At 37.1% G+C, this 8679-nt stretch overlaps 1 long non-coding RNA gene across 1 annotated transcript; it reads left to right on the forward strand.

The window, feature by feature from the left end:
* The first annotated feature begins 3951 nt into the window (after positions 1-3951).
* On the forward strand, positions 3952-8679 carry LOC107604658 (uncharacterized). Its single transcript, XR_001612328.3, has 2 exons — positions 3952-4851; positions 6627-8679. It is a non-coding gene; the product is annotated as an uncharacterized LOC107604658 (long non-coding RNA).

Genomic DNA, 8679 nt, shown 5'->3' on the forward strand with positions numbered 1-8679 from the left:
ATGAGTATCTCTTAGATATCTAATACAGGGGACCGAGTCCGAGATATTAGAGTCTTCGTGGTATAAGTTAGAACCCATGGATGGCCATTCCTGAGATCCGGAAAGTCTAAACCTTGTCTGTGGTATTCTGAGTAGAATCTGGAAACGGATGGCTGTGACGAGCTTCAAACTCGCGAGTGCTGGGCGTAGTGACAGACGCAAAAGGATAGTAAATCCTATTCTAGTATGATCGAGAACCGACAGATGATTAGCCATGCAGTGACAGTGTATTGGACCATTTTCACAGAGAGGACGGGATGTAGCCATTGACAACGGTGATGCCCAACATACAGCTTGCCATGAAAAGGAGTATGAAGGATTGGATGAAAGCAATGGGAAAGCAGAGATTCAGGAGGAATTAAGCAACTCTATACGCTTATCTGAAATTCTCACCAATGAATTACATAAGTATCTCTATCCTTATTTTACGTGTTATTTATCTTTTAATTATTAAATCCCCATAACCAATTGAATCTGCCTGACTGAGATTTACAAGGTGACCATAGCTTGCTTCAAGCCGACAATCTCCGTGGGATCGACCCTTACTCACGTAAGGTTTATTACATGGACGACCCAGTGCACTTGCTGGTTAGTTGTGCGAAGTTATGACAAAGTGTGAATTACGTTCTGAGCACCAAATTTTTGGCGCCATTGTTAAGGATCACAATTTCGTGCACTATGGACCTACTGTGAAGACCAAAAGAACTAGACCCACTGCCAAGCCCAAAGGAACTGGGCCTAATGTGAAGGCCCAAAGAACTAGGCCTGCTGTACATGCTGAGGAAGTTGTGCCTACTGTGCAGCCTAATGATAGGCCTCCAATCGGCCTCTATCTAAATGAAAAGGATTCAGATGATGATGACCCCATTTATGAATATGAATCAGAGGATCTTCACGCACCAGTGTCATCAGAGGATGAGGAGACAAGCATGAATTTCCAGTGTTCAATGATGATTATGGGTTTGGAGAGGGTAGATTTGAGATTGGGACCAAGTTTGCAATCATTGATGGGTTCAAAGAAGTGGTAAGAGATATGTTCATATCTGAAGGCAGGAAACTTCTCTGGATAAAAAATGATAAGGAAAGGGTGAGTGTTGGATGCAGGGGTGAAGACTGTTCATGGCTGGCACATTTATCCTACAACAAGACACTCTTATAACTCCAGGTAAAGACTTACAAGCCATAGCATACTTGTGCAAGAGACTTGGGTAGTAATGCTGCTGATCAACACTAGATCAGTAAGAAAATGGAGAAGAGAATGACAAGCCAGCCTAATATGACAACTAATGAGGCAAGTGACTTTCTTAGAGAAGAGTTTAACTTGGTGGTACATCCGAAGATGGTTTACAGGGCAGTAAAAGAAGCCAAAGAGAGAATAATGGGAAATGAAAAAGAATAGTATGAGAAGCTCAAGGACTATGGCATGTAGATAATTAAGAGTAACCCGGGTTCGACAGCAAGAGTTGATGTGAAGCCTGTTCCACAATCTCTCCCTGTATTTGACAAAATATATATCTGCTTCGAGGGCTATAAGCAAGGGTTTAAGAGCAGATGTAGGTCTTTCATCCATCTAGATGGAGCTTTTCTGAAGACATACCATGGAGACCAACTACTTTCAGCAGTTGCACAGGATGCGAACAGCCAATTCTATGTAGTGGCATATGGTGTTGCAAGATCGGAGACTAAGAAATCATGGAAATGGTTCCTCACATTGCTTTAGAAAGATTTGGGTGATGCCAATCAATACGGTTGGAACTTTATGTCTGACCAGCAAAAGGTCAGACTTTTTACATTGTTTATTTGGATAGATTAGGCTAGTAATCAGTGATTAGCATCTTTGCATGACTCTATTTAAACACTTTTAAACTTTTAGACTTATACACTTACAATGTTTATTTGCATCATTATATTTTATGTAGGGCCTGCTACCAGCCTTAAAGGAGGTAATGCCGAGAGCACATCATCGAAACTATGTAATGTACTTGTGGAAGAACTTCATTAACCGGTTTAAAGACATGCATATTAGAAGCATAGTATGGGAGTGTGCTAATTGCATAACTGAACTAGAGTTCAAGGAGACCATGGAGAAGCTGAACGGGTTAACAAGGCAGCATGGGAATATTTGATGAAATTCGAACCTGCTACTTGGGTTAAAGCTTTTTTCAGCCACGGACCTAAGGTGGATAACCTCACTAATGACATGTGTGAAGTTTTTAACGCGAAGGTGGATAAACTAATCTCAGGGTGAAAGCTATGCTAAAACTAGTACTGTGCAAGAACAATCTGCTGTAAGACTGGCATTAAGCTACACAATGAAATCCAATCATTTTTTTCTTCTGCAACTACTTTGAATATCTAGTATTTTGGTTACTTTTGCAGAATAACGTCACCCTTCAGAATACTGCTGGACTAACATCCAACACAATAATGCAGCTAGCATCATCAGGGGTTGCACCATTAGCTACACCACTCTTCCATCAAGTAGCTGCAGCAACACCACCTGCTCCTCCAATCCAAACTCCATTCAGGCCTCCAGTCCAGTTGCAAAGAATGGACCAACCTAGAAACCAAGCTGCTGCCTCTAAATTCAGACCCAAGCAAATAATTGTCAGGCCCCCAACAAGTACAAATTCAACACATGCTGGACCACCAAATCTACCACAAACTCAAAGCACGAGCACCGGTGGGGCACCATCAAAAGAGACATTGAAAGCAGCTAACAGTGGCACTACAAGGATTTGCAAGTTCATCCCTACTCCTGGATCCAAGCATTAGAAGAACTGACAATGCTTTCTAGCTATTACAAAAATTATGTTTTTTGTCCTAGTTATTACTATCAATTGAATAATGCTTTCTAGTTATCATAGTCTGGCAAATTTGTTTACATACCAAGTAGACGTTTTGTTATTTTGTGGTAAACTTATATTGTTATTTTATTATTTTGTGGCATATTTATGATGTTATCTTAGATATGTTAACGTGTAATGTTTGGTTATAATCTATACAAAATTACTACCTTATATAATACTTGACTTGCAATATTATTTAGTTGTTCTCATCTCAAAGAAATCAAATTACATAGCCAGCAGTGGCAATTGTCATTACAACATCGTACATCAATCATCTTCAGGCCTTTAAGAAATATACAGCAAGAATAACAACAACTACACTAATCATAGTAATATGCCACAAATTCATGAATTTTTCCTTTTCCATAGATAACAGCTTCCTCTCCAAATTTTCCAGTTTTTTTCCACCTCTTGCCTTTGAAATAGCTGTTCTTCAACTTCTATTCCCTCAGCATCATCCACAGCACCAAATGCTTCACACTCTATGGCTCTGATTTTTTTCAGGTGTTCATCAAGTCAGACAAAGAACCAGCAGTGACGTTTTTTAACTTGGAGCAAATTTTCAGAAAATCACCCAATTAGACACATTACAGTCTCATCCAACCATTGCCAAATTAGTAAATTACCTTGAAGAATGGACACCCGAGAAACATTCTGTTAGGGTTAGTTGCTGTTCTTGACTTGTACAGAATGACATATACGCTGCAGAAGCACTTTGGTGCAACCCCATCTCGCTCGTATCCTCCTGGCACGACGAATGAAGATCTCCCTTCAGATCTTGTGCATAAAGAACCCCCTTCACTCATTATGGACAATCGCACCATCAATGGCCATTGCTTCGTCGATGGATTTCGATCAAATAGGGCTCATTCCAGCATACGGCATCATTTTGGAGCATAAAGACCAAATTGTCCACTAACATTTTGTTCTCTATCTACGTCAGCAACCAAAATCGATAAATCACTCTCCACCCCTCCAAGTCAGCAATCTCTGTTACCTTTTTGAACTCCAACTCAACGGAAGGCATAATTGTTACGTGTTTTATATGGTGAAAGATCGAAATGTATTTTTTATTCCTAAAAGACAAAAATAGCTGCATCTAAAAAGTTCAGAAACATATTTGCCTTCTACTCAAAACAAAAAAACATGAAACTCCCCTGCGAACCCTCGTTCTTCATCCCTCATTCTTCTCCTTTCTCCTTCATGCTTTTCAACTGAACCACCACCCTCCAAAACCACCATCTACTCCTACCCAGAACCCTAGCCCTTCTTTCTCATCTTTCTTCTTCTTCATATTCTTCTTCTTCCACTCTCCTCTCTTTTTGGCGAACCACCATCACTGACCCCCTTCTCGCGTTTCCACTTCTCCCTTACCGCTGCCGCCGTCCAGCCTCCTTCCTCTTCCTCTGTTTGCCGGCCACCATTGTCCCAACCACTGGCGAGCTACCCATTCTTCTTCTTTCTCCACCCTCTCCTCTGACCATCATCACCTCCTCTTTCTCAAACAAAACGCAGAACCACCTCTGATCATCATCACCGTTCACCTCCCTCTCCGCTGGCAACGTCGTGGACCTCCGCCGAGCCTAGGACCACCGCACCAGCTTCTCGCCACCATCACCATCGGCCTCGAACCAAAGCCCACCGCGTCAGAGACCCTCCTCTTTGCGCTACTCTAGCGCCACCATAGCCAACCCTCTTCTCCTCTCTCCGTGTCGTAGAACCACCGCCACCGCTGCCCCAACCTGTTCCAGCTAGCTCTCCATCTCTCGCTAACGCAGAGCTCTAGCCCGTCCCAGTTCCACGGTTCCACCCCGCTCTTCCCCTCTCTACAAACCCAGAGACCCAGCACCGGTGACCACCTCATCCGCCTCTAGCAGCTGTTGTCCTCACCACCGCTGCTAGTCACCGCCGCTGCAACATCCACCTCTTCCCTGATTTATTTTTGTTTTGTTCTTCATTACAGGTTCATGAACCAACCCATTTTCAGTTCCTTTAATTTTCGTTTAGTTTAAGTTAGGTTTAATTAGAATTTTAGTTTAAATTGTCAACCAATTTCATGATTAATTCAGCTTAGTTTTTTTTATTTTTTTTAGTGGATTTAGGTTGTTAAAGATAGGATTAGCTTAGGTTATTAGGTTCTGAGAATGCCGAAAAGTATTTGGATTGAATTGAATTGCTGAAAATTGCTGCTGAATTCGTTTGGGCTGAAAGCATTGAAATTGTTGATTTTCTATAACTGCTGCTAGAATTGTTTGGAAATTGTTTGACTGTATTCATGATTTGCTGTTTTGTTGCTGAATTGCTGGAAATTTGCTATTGAGATTGGTTGAAATTTGTTTGATTGTGTGGAGATGCGCTATTTTACTGGTGGTTTTGATGAATTTTTTATGCTGAAATTGACGGAATAATGTTTGATTGTTGCATGTTTGATTGTTTGGAATTGTTTTGATTATTTAGATATTTGTTAATTCACTACGTTAAGGTTGTTATTGCTGAAAACTTGCTGCTGTTAGTTGGATTTAAAGTGGAATTAGGATTCTCTGGTGTTAGTTTGTACATAATTAATCATGCTATTATGCTTCTTGAGTTTGAATCTCATTTGGTTTGGACTGGATTGACTGATATTGCTGCTGATATTGAGATATATTGCTGATTTCTGTATAATTGATGCTGATTTTTGTGAATGGATGTTGAAAAAAATGCTTGGTTGTGTTATTTGAGTTGTTTGATGCAGTTGCACTCCTAGTGTTCGATAAAATTCCTCAAAGAGTTTTAAGTAGAATTTTGGTTCAACTCTTAGAAATCAATGCTTGCTTTCACATTATTATTGTTATTATGCATTGATGTGAATGTGAGTATCACTAATTGACCAAAATTTTTGAATGATTGCGGCCTTGGTCTAATGGTACAAGATTAATTATATTGGTCCTAGGTAACCCAACTATGTCAACTTTGTATGCTCTTTTGGTTTTGGGTTATAATAGGAACGCTTTTCAATTCTTGGAATTAATCTCGTGTTATTGATTATAGGAAGTACATTGGTGTTGAACTTGTTCCTCTTACTTTGCTTGAACATTGTTCTTGTTTAATTCATACACTGTTGTTTGTGATACGAATCTATGACTATTTTGGATTTTGAATTGCATATTGTAGCTACCATATGATTTATAATGTTTAACTTTGTTTGGCATAATTCATTAGGTATAATTTGTGATGGTGGATTGCTTGAGATGCTAACATTTGTATTAATTGAGTTTTTGGTGTGTATGTAATTGTATCATTTCATTTTGGTTTTTTCTTTTTTTAATTGAATTTCATTCCCTACATATCATATGCTAAAACTCTTCTTTTATAGAGTCTTTCACCATTACATCAATTTTGAGATTGCCTAAGTGTTAATTGAGCTTCTTGTTGCTTGTTTACTTATTTGTAGCTTGTAAATGTTTTGAAAATCACTTTAGGCATACTAATTGAGTTGAATTTGAACTTTGATTGAAATAATGTGGCACAGGGCTTTCAATTCTACAATGTGGATATTCTAAACTGCCGGCAAACTTAGAATTCACACATTGCTTTTCTTCATGTCACAAACGCATCAATTCAACTCATTTTAGTGTACTCAACCTCACTTTCTTGTTTAAGTGTTGCTTTGGCTTCATTGCAATGTTTTCTACATTTAATATTTAATTTGAAGTCAATTAAGCACCTTTTGCTTTCAATTCTCTTTTACTTTTTTAGGTTGAGTCATCGTAAACAATAAGGAAAGCAGAAGCAGCAAGGCGATGGACATGGATACGGAAGATACCCTATAAAAAGCATGCTTAGTGAAGCACTAGCCCCTTTGCTCTTAGTTAGTGAACAGAGGACTGTGCGACATTCAAGTGTGGGGGAGGTTTAGAGCAGAAATTTTGGTTGTAAAGACACTTCTTCCAAACACCTTCACATTTTATTTTTTACTATTATGTTTTTTAGATTTTCTGTTAGCTATTTGGTTACTTTGAATTCTCTTTTAGTAGTTGCATTTTATTTTGGTTTGTGTATAACTTTGTTATCTTTTCTAGTTTTACTTTTTGTTAATTGCATTTCATTTTGGTTTGAACATAGCTTAGATATCTATTCTAGCTTTAGTATATTTTCTTCTCTTAATATGGTTTGTACATATATCTTTTTATCTTTTAGTTGTGATTGGATAATGTGGATAATAGGACCTAGTTCATTTTTCTTTCTGCACGTGATGATTTGGATTGATAGAGAATAGGAAAAGGACTTAGAAATTTTTGCTTTTCATCAAACCACATCATACATATATACACATATAATAAGTTTAGTCAAAATAATTAATTTTCAAGATAATTTTCTTATAGGGCAACCCATTGATTTGAGTTAAAGTTTTTATTGAACTTACTCGAAAAACATTGTAGAACATAGATTAGAGCTAGAACATGCAATCAAGTGAGATTTGAGCTCTAATGTGTGGTTGTATTATATTAACCACTATTTTATTCTTGTGTGTATTATTCTCTTTCTATGATTGTAATCTTTGATTTGTTAATTCTTTATTTCCAATATTTTTTGTATGAATGCATTTACATGATTGAGGTTTCTATTTTATTAGAACTCACTTACCCAAATAGCCTTACCCTTTCTATTTACCATTGTTATTCAATTTCGAGCTTTTTTAATCCCCTTTTATTCTAATGTTTAGCACAATACCACCCCTAAGTGAAAAACAATATATGTCTTAATTTAGATCTTTGATTAGCTTAGATTAGTAAGTGTGTATCATCTAAGTGGTGGGGAATGGAGTTTGAGAATATGTGTAGAGAGTAAAATGGGTATTTTGGATTTTTGTTAAAAATTTTTGGAATTAGCTACATATTCATACATTAAATGTTTAAATCATATGCATTAATCCCTTGTGTATATATTATGTTTCAAAAGAAAAGGAAAAAAAAAAAGGGGGACAAATGTTACTTTAAAAGTAAAGTTAAAAAAAGAAATAAAATGCATGTCATGTGTTGAAAAAAATGCATGTGTGTGTGGAAGAAAGTGAATAATGGTAGCTAGATTTTGTATTAGAGTTGAATAGGTTGTCATAGGTTTGGTGCGAGTTTAAGTTAATCAAAGATTCAATTTCAAGTTCACTTAGTCAAATACAATCCTACCTTGACCTTAGTTACATTACTACCCTTGAAAAGCTCTCATGATACTTGCACGCATACATTGCCAATTTTAATTCACTTTTCTTCCATTCGACGTCTTGATATGTTTGTTTGAATGATTTAAGGTTTTGAAGGTAAGGATGACTTGAAGAAGTGGAAGAAAAGCATGCAAAGTGGAAGAATTCATGAAGAAATGAAGGATTTGCAAAGTTGTCAATCCTGACCTCTTCACACTAAATTGATCATAACTTGAGCTACAAAGGTCCAAATAAGGTGATTCCAAAGGTCCAATCCAACTCATTTCTAATGCTATTGAACCAAAGATTGAAAGGGGATGAAGGAAGTAGTATAGTTTAGATTTTTATTATGTATTAGGACAATTCTAGAGAGAGAAGCTCCAACTTCTCTCTAGAATTTAGAGTTTTTTAGTTTAATTTTTCCTTAAATTTAGTTTTTAATCTTGTTTTAGTTTAGTTTTCTATATTTTTTCTTATTCTATCCTTTTAATTCACTTACCTTTTATTGTTAGTTTCTTGTTTTATGCTATTTTAGTTTCATGAACACTTGTGAATTTGGTTTTCTATTAATGTAATCTTGATGTTTTTCATGTTATTGATGCTTAGTTGAGT

The sequence above is a fragment of the Arachis ipaensis genome, chromosome B6, assembly GCF_059453495.1.
Source record: "Arachis ipaensis isolate K30076 ecotype BB chromosome B6, ASM5945349v1, whole genome shotgun sequence".
In the NCBI taxonomy this organism is placed as follows: domain Eukaryota; kingdom Viridiplantae; phylum Streptophyta; class Magnoliopsida; order Fabales; family Fabaceae; genus Arachis; species Arachis ipaensis.